The sequence below is a fragment of the Schistocerca serialis genome, chromosome 1 (assembly GCF_023864345.2).
Source record: "Schistocerca serialis cubense isolate TAMUIC-IGC-003099 chromosome 1, iqSchSeri2.2, whole genome shotgun sequence".
Lineage (NCBI taxonomy): Eukaryota > Metazoa > Arthropoda > Insecta > Orthoptera > Acrididae > Schistocerca > Schistocerca serialis.
Window position 1 is genome coordinate 1222493223 of NC_064638.1, and position 15549 is coordinate 1222508771.

Genomic DNA, 15549 nt, shown 5'->3' on the forward strand with positions numbered 1-15549 from the left:
CTTCAGTCTTGAGACTGGTTTGATGCAGCTCTCCATACTACTCTACCCTGTGCAAGCTTCTTCATCTCCCAGTACCTACTGCAACCTACATCCTTCTGAATCTGCTTGGTATATTCATCTCTTGGTCTCCCTCTACGATTTTTACCCTCCACGCTGCACTCCAATGCTAAATTGGTGATCCCTTGATGCCTCAGAACATGTCCTACCAATCGATCCCTTCTTCTAGACAAGTTGTGCCACAAATTCCTCTTCTCCCCAATCCTATTCAATACCTCCTCATTAATTATGTGATCTACCCATCTAATGTTCAGCATTCTTCTGTAGCACCACATTACGAAAGCTTCTATTCTCTTCTTGTCTAAACTATTTATCGTCCATGTTTCACTTCCGTACATGGCTACACTCCATGCAAATACTTTCAGAAACAACTTTCTGACACTTAAATCTATACTCGATGTTAACAAATTTCTCTTCTTCAGAAACGCTTTCCTTGCCCCTGCCAGTCTATATTTTATATCCTCTCTACTTCGACCATCATCAGTTATTTTGCTCCCCAAATAGCAAAACTCCTTTACTGCATCTCCCGACTTACATTCCATTATCCTCGTTTTGCTTTTGTTGATGTTCATCTTATATCCTCCTTTCAAGACGCTATCCATTCCGTTCAACTGATCTTCCAAGTCCTTTGCTGTCTCTGACAAAATTACAATGTCATCGGCGAACCTCAAGGGTTTTGTTTCTTCTCCATTCATTTTAGTACCTACTGCGAATATTTCTTTCGTTTCCTTCACTGCTGGCTCAATATACAGATTGAATAACATCGGGGAGTGGCTACAACACTGTCTCACTCCCTTCCCAACCACTAATTCCCTTTCATGTCCCACAACTCTTATAACTGCCATCTAGTTTCGGTACAAACTGTAAATAGCCTTTGGCTCCCTGTATTTTACTCCTGCCACCTTCAGAATTTGTAAGACAGTATTCCAGTCAACATTGTCAAAAACTTTCTCTACGTCTACAAATGCTAGAAACGTAGGTTTGCCTTTCCTCAATCTAACTTCTAACAAAAGTCGTAGGGTCAGTATTGCCTCACGTGTTCTATCATTTCTGCGGAATCCAAACTGATCTTTCCCGAAGTCGGCTTCTATCAATATTTCCATTCGTCTGTAAAGATTTCGTGTTAGTATTTTGCAGCCGTGACTTATTAAATTGATAGTTCGGTATTTTGACGTCTGTCAACACCTGCTGTCTTTGGGATTGGAATTATTATATTCTTCTTGAAGTCTGAGGGTATTTTAGTTGTCTCATACATCTTGCTCACCAGATGGTAGAGTTTTGCCAGGACCGGCTCTCCCAAGGCTGTCAGTAGTTCTAATGGAATGTTATCTACTCCCGGGGCCTTTTTTTGACTCAGGTCTTTCAGTGCTCTGTCAAACTCTTCACGCAGTATCATATCTCCCATTTCATCTTCATCTACATTCTCTTCCATTTCCATAATATTGTCCTCAAGTACATCGCCCTTGTATAGACCCTCTATATACTCCTTCCACCTTTCCGCCTTCCCTTCTTTGCTTAGAACTGGGTTTCCATCTGAGCTCTTGATATTCATACAAGTGGTTCTCTTTTCTCCAAAGGTCTCTTTAATTTTCCTGTAGGCAGTATCTGTCTTATCCCTGGTGAGACAAGCCTCTACATCCTTACATTTGTCCTCTAGCCATGCCTGCTTACCCATTTTGCACTTCCTGTCAATCTCATTTTTGAGACGTTTGTATTCCTTTTTGCCTGGTTCATTTACTGCATTTTTATGTTTTCTCCTTTCATCAATTAAATTCAATATTTCTTCTGTTACCCAAGGATTTCTACTAGCCCTCATCTTTTTACCTACTTGATCCTCTGCTGCCTTCACTACTTCATCCCTCAAAGCTACCCATTCTTCTTCTACTGTATTTCGTTCCCCCATTCCTGTCAATTGTTTCCTTATGCTCTCCCTGAAACTCTGTACAACCTCTGGTTTACTCAGTTTATCCAGGTCCCATCTCCTTAAATTCCCACCTTTTTGCAGTTTCTTCAGTTTTAATCAACAGTTCATAACCAATAGATTGTGGTCAGTGTCCACATCTGCCCCTGGAAATGTCTTACAATTTAAAACCTGGTTCCTAAATCTCGGTCTTACCATTATATAATCTATGACACCTGACAGTATCTTCAGGCTTCTTCCATGTATACAACCTTCTTTCATGATTCTTGAACCAAGTGTTAGCTATGATTAAGTTGTGCTCTGTGCAAAATTCTACCAGGCGGCTTCCTCTTTCATTTCTTACCCCCAATCGATATTCACCTACTACGTTTCCTTCTCTCCCTTTTCCTACTACCGAATTCCAGTTACCCATGACTATTAAATTTTCGTCTCCCTTCACTATCTGAATAATTTCTTTTATTTCATCATACATTTCTTCAATTTCTTCGTCATCTGCAGAGCTAGTTGGCATATAAACGCGTACTACTGTAGTAGGCGTGGGCTTCGTGTCTATCTTGGCCACAATAATGCGTTCACTATGCTGTTTGTAGTAGCTTACCGGCATTCCTATTGTTTTATTCATTATTAAACCTCCTCCTGCATTACCCCTATTTGACTTTGAATTTATAACCCTGTATTCGCCTGACCAGAAGTCTTGTTCCTCCTGCCACCGAACTTGACTAATTCCCACTATATCTAACATTAACGTATCCATTTTTCAATTTTCTAACCTACCTGCCCGATTAAGGGATCTGACATTCCACGCTCCGATCCGTAGAACGCCAGTTTTCTTTCTCCTGATAACGACGTCCTCTTGAGTGGTCCCCGCCCGGAGATCCGAATGGGAGACTATTTTATCTCCGGAATATTTTACCCAAGAGGACGCCATCATCATTAACCATACAGTAAATCTGCATGTCCTCGGGAAAATTACGGCCGTAGTTTCCCCTTGTTTTCAACCGTTCGCAGTACCAGCACAGCAAGGCCGTTTTGGTTAGCGTTACAAGGCCAGATCAGTCAATCATCCAGACTGTTGCCCCTGCAACTACTGAAAAGGCTGCTGCCCCTCTTCAGGAACCACACGTTTGTCTGGCCTTTCAACAGATACCCCTCCGTTGTGGTTGCACCTACGGTACGGCTATTTGTATCGCTGAGGCACGCTAGCCTCCCCACCAACGGCAAGGACCATGGTTCATGGTTCATTTACGCATGCCGAAGATTAGTAATTCTTGTTTGTTTCATAAGTCTCGCAACAAGATGCAACACATAACAGCACGTTGCAAGATTTTCATTGATGTCTGCTTTCTAGGCACACTTTACGTTTCGTGTAGGCCACGCATCTGCGTGTTAATGTACTTCGCTGTTTCCAAACCACTTTCGTGTAAAGCACCCCCTGCTACAGTCTTTACAGAGTCACTCAATAACTTTCTTTCATATTTATATTCCTGGAATCCTTCACCTGCAGGACATTTTTCAAAAAGCTCCTTTCTCATGTTTACTCTATATTCCCTACACACGACCTCAGGTAGCGTATACTCCATTTGGATTGCCACACACATGCCCTCTCCCTCTACTAAAATATCTTCCATCATCATTATGTATAGTTTTCTAGACTAAATTCGTTGCCCACCTCATCATGGTCCAACTGTAATGATTTGAAAATTTCTTTTCCAGAAACAAACCTCTATCTCCATTCTGAATCGTTCCTCCAAAAGATCCTCTAACTGTCATTAACTAGACCCGTTTGGTACAACTGTCTTTGGTTACTCTGATGCACTACACCTCCATATCATATCCAATGTTACTCATGCCCCATCGACCTCTTTCATCTACATGTACATCTACATGGTTACTCTGCAGTTCACACTTAAGTGCCTCGCAGAGGGCCCATAGAACCTTTTTCATACTACTTCTCTACCATTCCACTCTCGAATGACGCGTGGGAAAGCACACTAATTTTTCTATTGGAGCTCTGATTTCTCTTATTTTATTATGATGATCATTTCTCGCTACATAGGTGGGTATCAACAAAATATTTACGCATTCTGAAGATAAAGTCGGTGATTGAAATTTTGTAAGTAGATCTCGCCGCAGAGAAAACCGCCTTTGTTTCAGTGTCTGCGACCCCAACTCGCATATCATATCAGTGACACTCTCACACCTATAGCGCGATAACACGAAACGAGCTTCCCTTCTTTGCACTTTTTCGATGTCCTCCGTCAATCCTATCTGGTAAGGATCCCATACGGCGCAGCAATATTCCAGCAGAGGACGGACAAGTGCAGTGTATGCTGTCTGTTTAGTGGGTTTGTCGCATCTTCTAAGTGTTCTGCCAACAAAGCGCAGTCTTTGTTTGGCCTACCCCACAATATTACCTATGTGGTCTTTCCAATTTAAGCTGCTCGTAATTGTAATTCCTAGGTATTTAGTCGAGTCGACAGCCCTCGTATATCCAAAATTTATCGGATATCTTTTAGTACCCATGCGGATGACCACGCACTTTTGTTTATTAGTGCTCATTGGCACTTTCGCACCATACAGAAATTCTCTCTAGATCGTTTTCTAATATTAAAAAGCTGATTTAATTATTTTTACTAGTTAATGTAAGACTCTTCTTACTTACAGGTAACTTCTCCAATAACATGTTAGTATCATCACCGTCCTCAAGACCCTAGCCTAGATACTTTAATCCTTTAGTTATGTCCCCACAAAGCTCTTTCGTATTTTTTCCGTTTCTCATAGAGGCCTTTTTCACACTCTTCCGTTACTCTTTGGACTAGAATTTCTCCAAAACCCTGTTGAAAATTCATCAGATGTTACATATTTTTTTAATATATGGCATACCCAACTTGCTCTGTCATCTTTCAATAAAGCCCTTGCATGTCTTGTCTTAACCCTGTCCACCCGTCCCGTAGTAAACCAACTTTTTAAACTATACACAAAAGTTACAAGATGCAAAGTGCCTTTAGAATCAAATTAAAGATTATTATGTCTGTTTCCTGTAATTAACAAAATATGTGATCTTACATGACAGAGTTATCCCTGTACTTTACTTTCTATGTTGTCTACCTTGTCTTTTACTTCGTTTGCAAACATTCTCAGTTTCTTTGACACGTTTCACAATCAAATTTCACTGACCAGTAAGTTCTTTCGTGATTTTTCTTCTGTCTTGGATCCATTATCAACCACCAAGTCAGATCTGCATCTCTGGTGCCCTTACCTTCTCTAAGGCCAAATTCATCGCATCTAACAGATCCTCAGTTTTACTTTATTATTGTCAGCAATTTTCATTGATGCGTTTTTAAGGTGATTGTGGGATAATTCTCGCACTTCTCGACTGTTGCTATCTTCAGAACTGTGTGGATGACGTTTTTTTCGGAAGTCTGATGGTATGTCGTCAGCTTCATACATTCTACACATAAACGTGAACAGTCGATTTGTTGCCACTTCCCCCAATGAAGTTATAAATTCCAGTGGAATGTTATTAATCTCCTCTGCCATATTTCATCTTAAATCTTCCAAAGCTCTTTTATATTCTGGTCCTAGTACTGGATTACCTGTCTCTTCCCTATCGACTCCAGTGTCTTTTTCTGTCACGTCATCAGGCAGGTGCACCACTCGTAGAGGCCTTCAAGGAGTTGTTTCCATCTCTTCGCCCTCTCCTCTACAATTACAGTGGAATCCCATTGCACTTTTAATGCTACCGCCCTTTCTTTTAATTTCACCGTTGGTTGCTTTGACTTTTATGGATGCTGAGTCAGTCCTTCCGACAGTAATTTCTATTACGCTTTCTTCACATTTTTCATATAGCCATTTTGCCTCAGGTTCCCGGCACTTCATGTTATTTCATTCCTATGTGACTTATTTTTCCGCGTTCCTTAATTTCCCTGACATTTTGTACTTCGATGTGCGACGACGATGACGACCGGGCTTCATCAGGGGCTCCAAGACCTCTATCCAGAGGAGGCGGGGTCTTACTAGGATGCTCCTACTTTGCCTCCAAGTCTTCTGTGTTGTAGGGTATGGTGATAGTGTCTCTTTGTCTTGTTTTCATTACGTTGCCCCTCTCAGGAGCCTCTGTTCTTTGCTAACTGACTCTGCAGGCAGCTGTGTCGATCCATGACAGGCCTTCCTCGTTGCTCCAGGCGCCGACGGCGTAGGGAGCGCTCTACTGCGACGGCTGCTGGGCGGCCGCTGGCGTGACGGTCAGCACTGCCCCTGTAGCTCTTTGCAGTGTTTCGGCCAGGTGGAAGACCTTTTCAGTTACTCCGGAGAGCGCAGAGACGACTGCCGAAATCTCTCCTTCTAGCACAGCGGGTGCTGCGCCGTGACTGTGAGCAGCTGGGTTGCAAGTGGCCGCTAGTGTGTTGACACTCCTGCCGCTTCCCGACCACGTGGCTTCTTCCTTGCGCGTTTTTCTCGTGGGGGGGGATCGACATGCGTATCATCAGCTGTGCACTCACGAGCTGCGGATGTGGCAGCATCGGCCGCCAGCGTCGATTTTGCGTTTGCCAGCCGCCTCGCCGCCTGTGCGCCTGGGCGCTGACGGCGGAGGGAGCGGTTGGTAGTCTTCTGCGTCTGCTGCCCGCACTGTCCAGCAGCTCCGGCTTTAAGGGGCTCCGGAGCGCCCTATACTTGCAATGTCAAAATAACGCTTATAAATTACATCTTTCCTCACAAAGTATTTGAGGTAAGAAGTTGAAATTTTTACAGATTATTTATTGGAATATGGGCTACAACTTAACACAGGGATTTTACAAAATTTTAGTTCAGTTATTAAAGATGATTTTTTTTTCAATTGTAATGAAAATTCACAACATTTTTTTGCAATTTTTTATTTATATCTTCAAAAATATACAGTTTTTTTGGAAAAACGCTGTGTTAAATTATGCAGAAGGTACTGTGTAACATTTACTGAAAGTTTGAAACAAATACGAGGGTCAGTCAAAAAGTAATGCCTCCTATTTTTTTTTCTACGTTTAATTGTCAGGAAATTTAAATGCAATTACATAGGTTGAAAACCACAACATTGAGGATCATTTTGTCATTTTTCAATGTAATCTCCGCCCATCTCTACAGTTTTGGTCCATCTTTGAACAAGGGCATGTATCCCAGCACGGTAAAAATCACAGCTCTGCTTCCTAAGCCATTGACGCACGGATGTTTTGACGGCCTCCTCATCTTCAAAATGATTCCCACGATGAGCTTCTTTTAGTGGCCCGAACAGATGGAAGTCTGATGGTGCCAGGTCAGGGCTGTATGGGGGATGAGGCAAAACTTCCCATCCAATTTTGACAATCTCGTCAGAGGTGTGACGACTGGTGTGTGGTCTTGCATTGTCATGCAAAAGAAGAACATCTGCCATTGATTTTGTTGGGCGAACTTGCTGAAGACGTGCTTTAAGTTTGTTGAGGGTTGTGACGTATTGAACAGAATTTATTGTGCATCCCTGCTCCAAAAAATCAACCAGAATCACACCCTCTGTATCCCAGAAAACTGTTGCCATAACTTTCCCTGCCGATCGCACAGTTTTGAATTTTTTCTTCCTCGGCGAGCTTGTGTGACGCCACTCCATTGACTGCCTCTTTGATTCGGGTTCAAAAAAATGCACCCATGTTTCGTCCCTGGTCACAATTTTTTTCAGAAACTCATCTCCCTCCAAACGGAAGCGCTGCAAGTGTTGGGAGGCTATTGCTTTCCTTGCCTCTTTATTCTGATCGGTTAACATTCTTGGAAACCACCGTGCACAAACTTTTGAGTACCCCAATTGTTTAATAATCGTGATCACACTGCCTTTACTAAGAGAAATAATGCGACACACTTCATCTGCAGTCACCCGACGGTCACCACGAATGATGTCATCAACTTGCTGAATGTTGTGTGGAGTCACTGCACTCATCGGCCTGCCGCTCCGCTTTTCGTCAGTCAACGGTGTTTGCCCTTCAGCTTCCTTACAACGACCAACCCATCGTCTAACAGTGCTGACATCCACTGTCACAACACCATACACCTTCTTCAGTCTTTCATGAATGCGTATGGGCGTTTCACCTTCTGCATTCAAGAATTCAATCACACAACGCTGTCTCAAACGAACATCGATGTCGGCCATCTTACAAACTTCTGCTGTGCTGCCACCTGTTGACACAGAAAGTTACTACTGCAGTGGATTGCAGAAGAAGGTTTCAGGAATGGCGCCAAATTCAAATTTTTCACTTAATTTCTTTAAGTAGAAAAAAAATGGGAGGCATTACTTTTTGACCGACCCTCGTATGTTTGGAAGATCCTTAGAAAACATGTAATTAGTATGAGAAAATAAAAGTTTTGGGAATCGAGCGACAAAGATTGGATTAACTTTTTAGTGCATTCCAGGTCCATAGGATGGATTATCTTCATCCTCTGCAAACTCCTCCTCCAGCTTCCTCTTGTTCCTCCTCCTGTTTACTCTTGCTTGTATTTCTAGACCATTTACAGCCCTGTCTGCATCCCGAAGGCGTTCCTTGTCTAAAGCAAGCATCGATCGTTGTTGTGTTCGTAGATTTTGCTACCATTTTCTTCAGTTGCAGTTACTGCAACACTGTTCCAAAAGGTGGTCATGTATGAACACTTATCACATTTCAGTTGTATTTCACTAGCAAGTCCTATGTGCTTTATTATTGAGAGTTCCAGACCAACTTCACTACAATGAATACATCTTACACAGTTTGAAAAAATTCCTTTGAGAACCGACATATCAAATATTTGATTCATATCCGATTCGCCCATAAAACAATCATAGTTTTCACTCATTGAACCAAGCTTCTTCTGTGAAGTATTTTCTTTCCCACTTTGACTGCTATGGGCAGGTGTACTTGAGAGGTCAGGTTCACTCACTTGGTTATCGTCTTTATTCTTTACCTTTGGCTTTCCAACATTTCTCCTTTTCTTAAAAGCCTTCAGAGGATTTCTAATAACTTTACTTTTACTCATTATTACACTTCAACAAAACAGAGACTCAAGAAACAGAATTAATTACGAATATTTTCGAGATAACGACAGAGTAAACAAACATGAAACAATCGACAATCACACCAGCGATATATATTGAACCATCACAGGTTAGCCACAATACATACTTTATCTCACATCACTAAAATGTACCTGATGAACACGGACGTTAATAATAACACCATTTGACAGCAGTTTAACAGCGCCACAGTGGGTCACGCCCATGTAGAACACATTTTTAAAAAAATTTAAAAATAGTTGTAGTCTTCGGAATTGAACAAATTATATATCTATTAAAAGGTAATAGTCTGCAGATTCAGAAAACGCAAAAAAGTAAAAATTGAACTTTTCATGATTTTGAGCCTTTCCGGAGCCCCTTAATATCTTCACAGCTGCGGTAATTGTGGGACGCCACAGTTAGCACACTTAGACGTGTGTGTCCTCGGTAGCAGACAGTTTCTACTGGAGTGGGTGCCTGTGCACTTCACGCACACCTAGGGGAAGGAGCAGGCGCCCCACGTGGCCCATCCCCCGGCAGCGGAAGCACAGCACCATGCCCTTCTTCTGCTTGAGATTTTCAACGGTAATGTTGGTGTTGGCCACCTGTCGCAGCTGGTAAAGCCGCCTGCTCTCTGAGATGTCGATGGCGATCACCAGCAGAGAAGGCGACTCCTTGGACGCGATGTGGGACTTGATTCGCGTCACGTGGCGCACGCTAAAGCCAATTTGTCCCTGCGGAGTTCAGGCTCCGCCGCCTTGGGGTAGCCCTTGATGACGATCTTCCATAACCTATTGTGGTCGGTGGCGTTCGTGTACCAGTGCAAGCCCTGATTCGACGCCTCGCTCGTCACCTCGATGAACGTGTTTGCGACTTGCAGTCGCACAAGATTCCCTGCTGCCGCTCGCTGCCGTGAAGTCTACAGTCGTCTACTGCTCCACGATCTGTAGGAAACCTTTATAGTCTTTGGCCACCTCAAAGACTATGAGCGGCGGCCATCACTGCGACCGCCCGGCGGTGGTGTCCGATGGGGAGGCGGTCTCTTCTTCTTCTGCCGAGCGGCCAGCGTGGGCAGCGGCCGTGGTCTCCGTCTGCTTGGGTGCTATTGACTGCTCCGACTTCTCCTCGTCTTTTAGCGCACCGTAGCCGTTAGCAGTAGCCGTGGGCGGCGGGAAAGGCATCGCCCTGTCTCTGGCAGCCCGCCGAGACGTGACGGAAGTCCAGGTTGGGCCTGCCAGGCTGTCGTCTGGTATCGCGCTTCTTCTGCCACCGTTAGTTGAGACAGCAAGCTGCCTCTTCTTCTTGGGCGCTATTTTGGCTCCGGTTGGCGCTGTGGAGATTGGCCGTTTGCGACACTCGCCGCCTGGGCGCTGCAGTGCGCTGGGCGTCACCCTTTGCGCCCTCTCGTTGGCCGGAAGTGACATGAAAGGAGCATCATGCAGCTTCACCAGAATCGTCGTCCAAGCCGTGGTTCATGGACGGTGGCCGAGTCCATCCAGGGGGTGGGTCACACGGGACCGCCGGGGAACAAGCTCCTCCGAACGGCGGTCTGCCTCACCAGCATCTCCAGTCGTCGTTAAGTTGGAGGCCGGATGGGGCTGCCGACCGAACACTCTCGGCCGAACGGCGACCCGCGGCACTTATCGCTCTGTTCAGCGCTCCTCGGAGCTCCGTGCTGCCCACGACATCTCTGCTCGCTACCGGAGTGACGACGTTGTGCTTCCTTTTTTCGTCGAGCAGCTAAAGTAGCTCCTTTGTTACACATGGTTTCAACGCAGTTACTTGTCTTGTAGCTAAGTTTTCATCTCCAACATCTGTCATTGGCCTTTTCAGAGATGTCCATTCCTCTTCAGTTGAACTGTTAACAAAGCGATTGTGACAGAAACCTTCGGCTGGCCTTTTACTTTATTTCCTAAGGTTTCTGATTGCTCAGAAGCATATTGATCCATTGGTCTTCTTTTGTATTAACGTGCTCCCTAACCTCCCTTAACTAGCAAGCTAGCAGTACCCCGATTGATGGCATATTTACAGACAGCGCTGTGGTTGAAATAATTAATGTGTATTCAGTTGTTAATGGGCTATATTGTCATGATGTACAAATAATGAGATACTGTAGTGGGCCAAAACTGTCCCCTATGAGATTGAATGCTTTCTCGTAGTATTACACTAACGTGATGCGGTAAGGAAAGAATACAAGCGTAACTGAAGCGAAGGGGTAGTCGTTGTAGCGAACATATGGACTGCAAATGGTGAAATCCACTGAGATGAGAGACTGTGACTAAGATAAGACTGTTATGGCCCAGAGCCTGGGAAAGAGACTTTCTGACACGGCAAAGCCGTTCGACTGTTGGCGACTGTTGCCGTGAGAACCTGCCGAAAGTGGCTGGAAAATGGTTAAATAACGGGTAGGCCACAAGGTACCGGACGTACACGTCTCATTGCAATGTGTGGAGACTGGAGGATTGCCCAGTGTGTAAAGTGGGGTAGGCAACGATCAGTAGCAGATCTGACGACAGAATACAGTGCTTGTGCAGCTCTATGTGGTTTCGAGCACACCGTTCAAAGGCCGATGTAAAAAACGAAGCTCTACAGCACACGATCCCTACTTTGTGCAGTGTTGACCGAGGTACATAGTCAATTACGATTGCAGTGGGAACAGTATCACTGAGTGACATTATACTGAGTGCACTATCCGAAAATTACCTCGAGCAATTAAACAGAGAACCGACTCGTGGAGATAACATCTTGGACCTACTGATAACAAACAGACCCGAACTTTTCGACTCTGTATGTACAGAACAGGGAGTCAGTGATCATAAGGCCGTTGCAGCATCCCTGAATATGGAAGTTAATAGGAATATAAAAAAAGGGAGGAGGGTTTATCTGTTTAGCAAGAGTAATAGAAGGCAGATTTCAGACTACCTAACAGACCAAAACGAAAATTTCTGTTCCGACACTGACAATGTTGAGTGTTTATGGAAGTTCAAGGCAATCGTAAAATGCGTTTTAGACAGGTACGTGCCGAGTAAAACTGTGAGGGACGGGAAAAACCCACCGTGGTACAACAACAAAGTTAGGAAACTACTGCGAAAGCAAAGAGAGCTCCACTCCAAGTTTAAACGCAGCCAAAACCTCTCAGACAAACAGAAGCTAAACGATGTCAAAGTTAGCGTAATGAGGGCTATGCGTGAAGCGTTCATTGAATTCGAAAGTAAAATTCTATGTACCGACTTGACAGATAATCCTAGGAAGTTCTGGTCTTACGTTAAATCAGTAAGTGGCTCGAAACAGCATATCCAGACACTACGGGATGATGATGGCATTGAAACAGAGGATGACACGCGTAAAGCTGAAATACTAAACACCTTTTTCCAAAGCTGTTTCACAGAGGAAGACCGCACTGCAGTTCCTTCTCTAAATCCTCGCACAAACGAAAAAATGGCTGACATCGAAATAAGTGTCCAAGGAATAGAAAAGCAACTGGAATCACTCAATAGAGGAAAGTCCACTGGACCTGACGGGATACCAATTCGATTCTACACAGAGTACGCGAAAGAACTTGCCCCCCTTCTAACAGCCGTGTACCGCAAGTCTCTAGAGGAACGGAGGGTTCCAAATGATTGGAAAAGAGCACAGGTAGTCCCAGTTATCAAGAACGGTCGTCGAGCAGATGCGCAAAACTATAGACCTATATCTCTGACGTCGATCTGTTGTAGAATTTTAGAACATGTTTTTTGCTCGCGTATCATGTCATTTCTGGAAACCCAGAATCTACTATGTAGGAATCAACATGGATTCCGGAAACAGCGATCGTGTGAGACCCAACTCGCCTTATTTGTTCATGAGACCCAGAAAATATTAGATACAGGCTCCCAGGTAGATGCTATTTTTCTTGACTTCCGGAAGGCGTTCGATACAGTTCCGCACTGTCGCCTGATAAACAAAGTAAGAGCCTACGGAATATCAGACCAGCTGTGTGGCTGGATTGAAGAGTTTTTAGCAAACAGAACGCAGCATGTTGTTATCAATGGAGAGACGTCTACAGACGTTAAAGTAACCTCTGGCGTGTCACAGGGGAGTGTTATGGGACCATTGCTTTTCACAATATATATAAATGACTTAGTAGATAGTGTCGGAAGTTCCATGCTGCTTTTCGCGGATGATGCTGTAGTATACAGAGAAGTTGCAGCATTAGAAAATTGTAGCGAAATACAGGAAGATCTGCAGTGGATATGCACTTGGTGCAGGGAGTGGCAACTGACCCTTAACATAGACAAATGTAATGTATTGCGAATACATAGAAAGAAGGTTCCTTTATTGTATGATTATATGATAGCGGAACAAACACTGGTAGCAGTTACTTCTGTAAAATATCTGGGAGTATGCGTACGGAACGATTTGAAGTGGAACGATCATATAAAATTAATTGTTGGTAAGGCGGGTACCAGGTTGAGATTCATTGGGAGAGTGCTTAGAAAATGTGGTCCACCAACGAGGGAGGTGGCTTACAAGACACTCGTTCGACCTATACTTGAGTATTGCTCATCAGTGTGGGATCCGTACCAGGTCGGGTTGACGGAGGAGATAGAGAAGATCCAAAGAAGAGCGGCGCGTTTCGTCACCGGGTTATTTGGTAACCGTGATAGCGTTACGGAGATGTTTAATAAACTCAAGTGGCAGACTCTGCAAGAGAGGCGCTCTGCATCGCGGTGTAGCTTGCTCGCCAGGTTTCGAGAGGGTGCGTTTCTGGATGAGGTATCGAATATATTGCTTCCCCCTACTTATACCTCCCGAGGAGATCACGAATGTAAAATTAGAGAGATTAGAGCGCGCACGGAGGCTTTCAGACAGTCGTTCTTCCCGCGAACCATACGCGACTGGAACAGGAAAGGGAGGTAATGACAGTGGCACGTAAAGTGCCCCCCGCCACACACCGTTGGGTGGCTTGCGGAGTATCAATGTAGATGTAGATGTAGATGTAGATCTTTCACCTTGAATCTATAGACACGGGTCACCTGGTCAAACCAATCTCATGTCTTTTTATACCAGGTCCTTACACGTCGCAAACCCGGCGAATGGCAGCTTGAATCATACACTGCACCAATGATGCAGGTGAGCGATAACAGGTTTAAGCGGTGGGGTACGTTGAGTTGGGCTTCCGTGAAACCTGTGGTGGTAATCGAATGCACCATGATAGCTGTGGACAACGTGAACGTTACTGGAAACCACTTGCATCGCTTCAGCTTGATGTCTTCTCCTATGGCGACAACATCCTCCAGCAGGATATCTGTGTGTCTGACAAGGTCAGAACCATGCTGCAGTGGTTTGCGGAGCATGAGAGTGAACTCACATTAATGTCTCGCCAGTAAATTCCCATGATCTGTAACCACTGGAATACATATTGGGGCGTTAGCTGCGCACATACAAATCCCCGGCCCATAAGTTACGGGAAGTGCCTGATCTTAGCGGTCATATAAGTTCCCTTTCATGTCCCTCAACTCTTATAACTGCCATCTAGTTTCAGTACAAATTGTAAATAGCCTTTGGCTCCCTGTATTTTACTCCTGCCACCTTCAGAATTTGAAAGACAGTATTCCACTCAACATTGTCAAAAGCTTTCTTTAAGTCTACAAATGCTAGAAACGTAGGTTTGCCTTTCCTCAATCTATCTTCTAACAAAAGTCGTAGGGTCAGTATTGCCTCGCGTGTTCTATCATTTCTACGGAATCCAAACTGATCTTTCCAGAGGTCGGCTCCTATCAGTTTTTCCATTCGTCTGTAAAGAATTCGTGTTAGTATTTTGCAGCCGTGACTTATTAAATTGTTAGTTCGGTATTTTGACGTCTGTCAACACCTGCTTTCTTTGGTATTAGAATTATTATATTCTTCTTGAAGTCTGAGGGTATTTTAGCTGTCTCATACATCTTGCTCACCAGATGGTAGAGTTTTGTCAGGAATGGCTATCTCTAGGCCGTCAGTAGTTCTAATGGAATGTTTTCTACTCCCGGGGCTTTTTCCGACTCAGGTCTTTCCGTGCTCTGTGAAATTGTTCACGTAGTATCTTATCTCTCATTTCACCTTCATCTACATCCTCTTCCATTTCTATAATATTGTCTTCAATTACATCGCCCTTGTGTAGACCCTCTATATACTCCTTCCACCTTTCTGCTTTCCCTTCTTTGCTTAGAAGTGGGGTCCCATCTGAGAACATGATATTCATACAACTGGTCCTCTTTTCTCCCAAGTCTCTTTCATTTTCCTGTAGGCAGTATCTATCTGACCCTTAGTGAGATAAGCCTCTACATCCTTACATTTGTTCTCTAGCCATCCCTGCGTAGGCATTTTGCACTTCCTGTCGATCTCAATTTTGTATTCCTTTTCGCCTACTTCATTTACTGTATTTTTATATATTCTCCTTTCATCAATTAAATTCAATCTTTCTTCTGTTACCCACGGATTTCTACTAGCCCTCGTCTTTCTACCTACATGATCCTCTGCTGTCTTCACTATTTCTCTACTGATACATCCATTATGTACATTCCAGTACAGA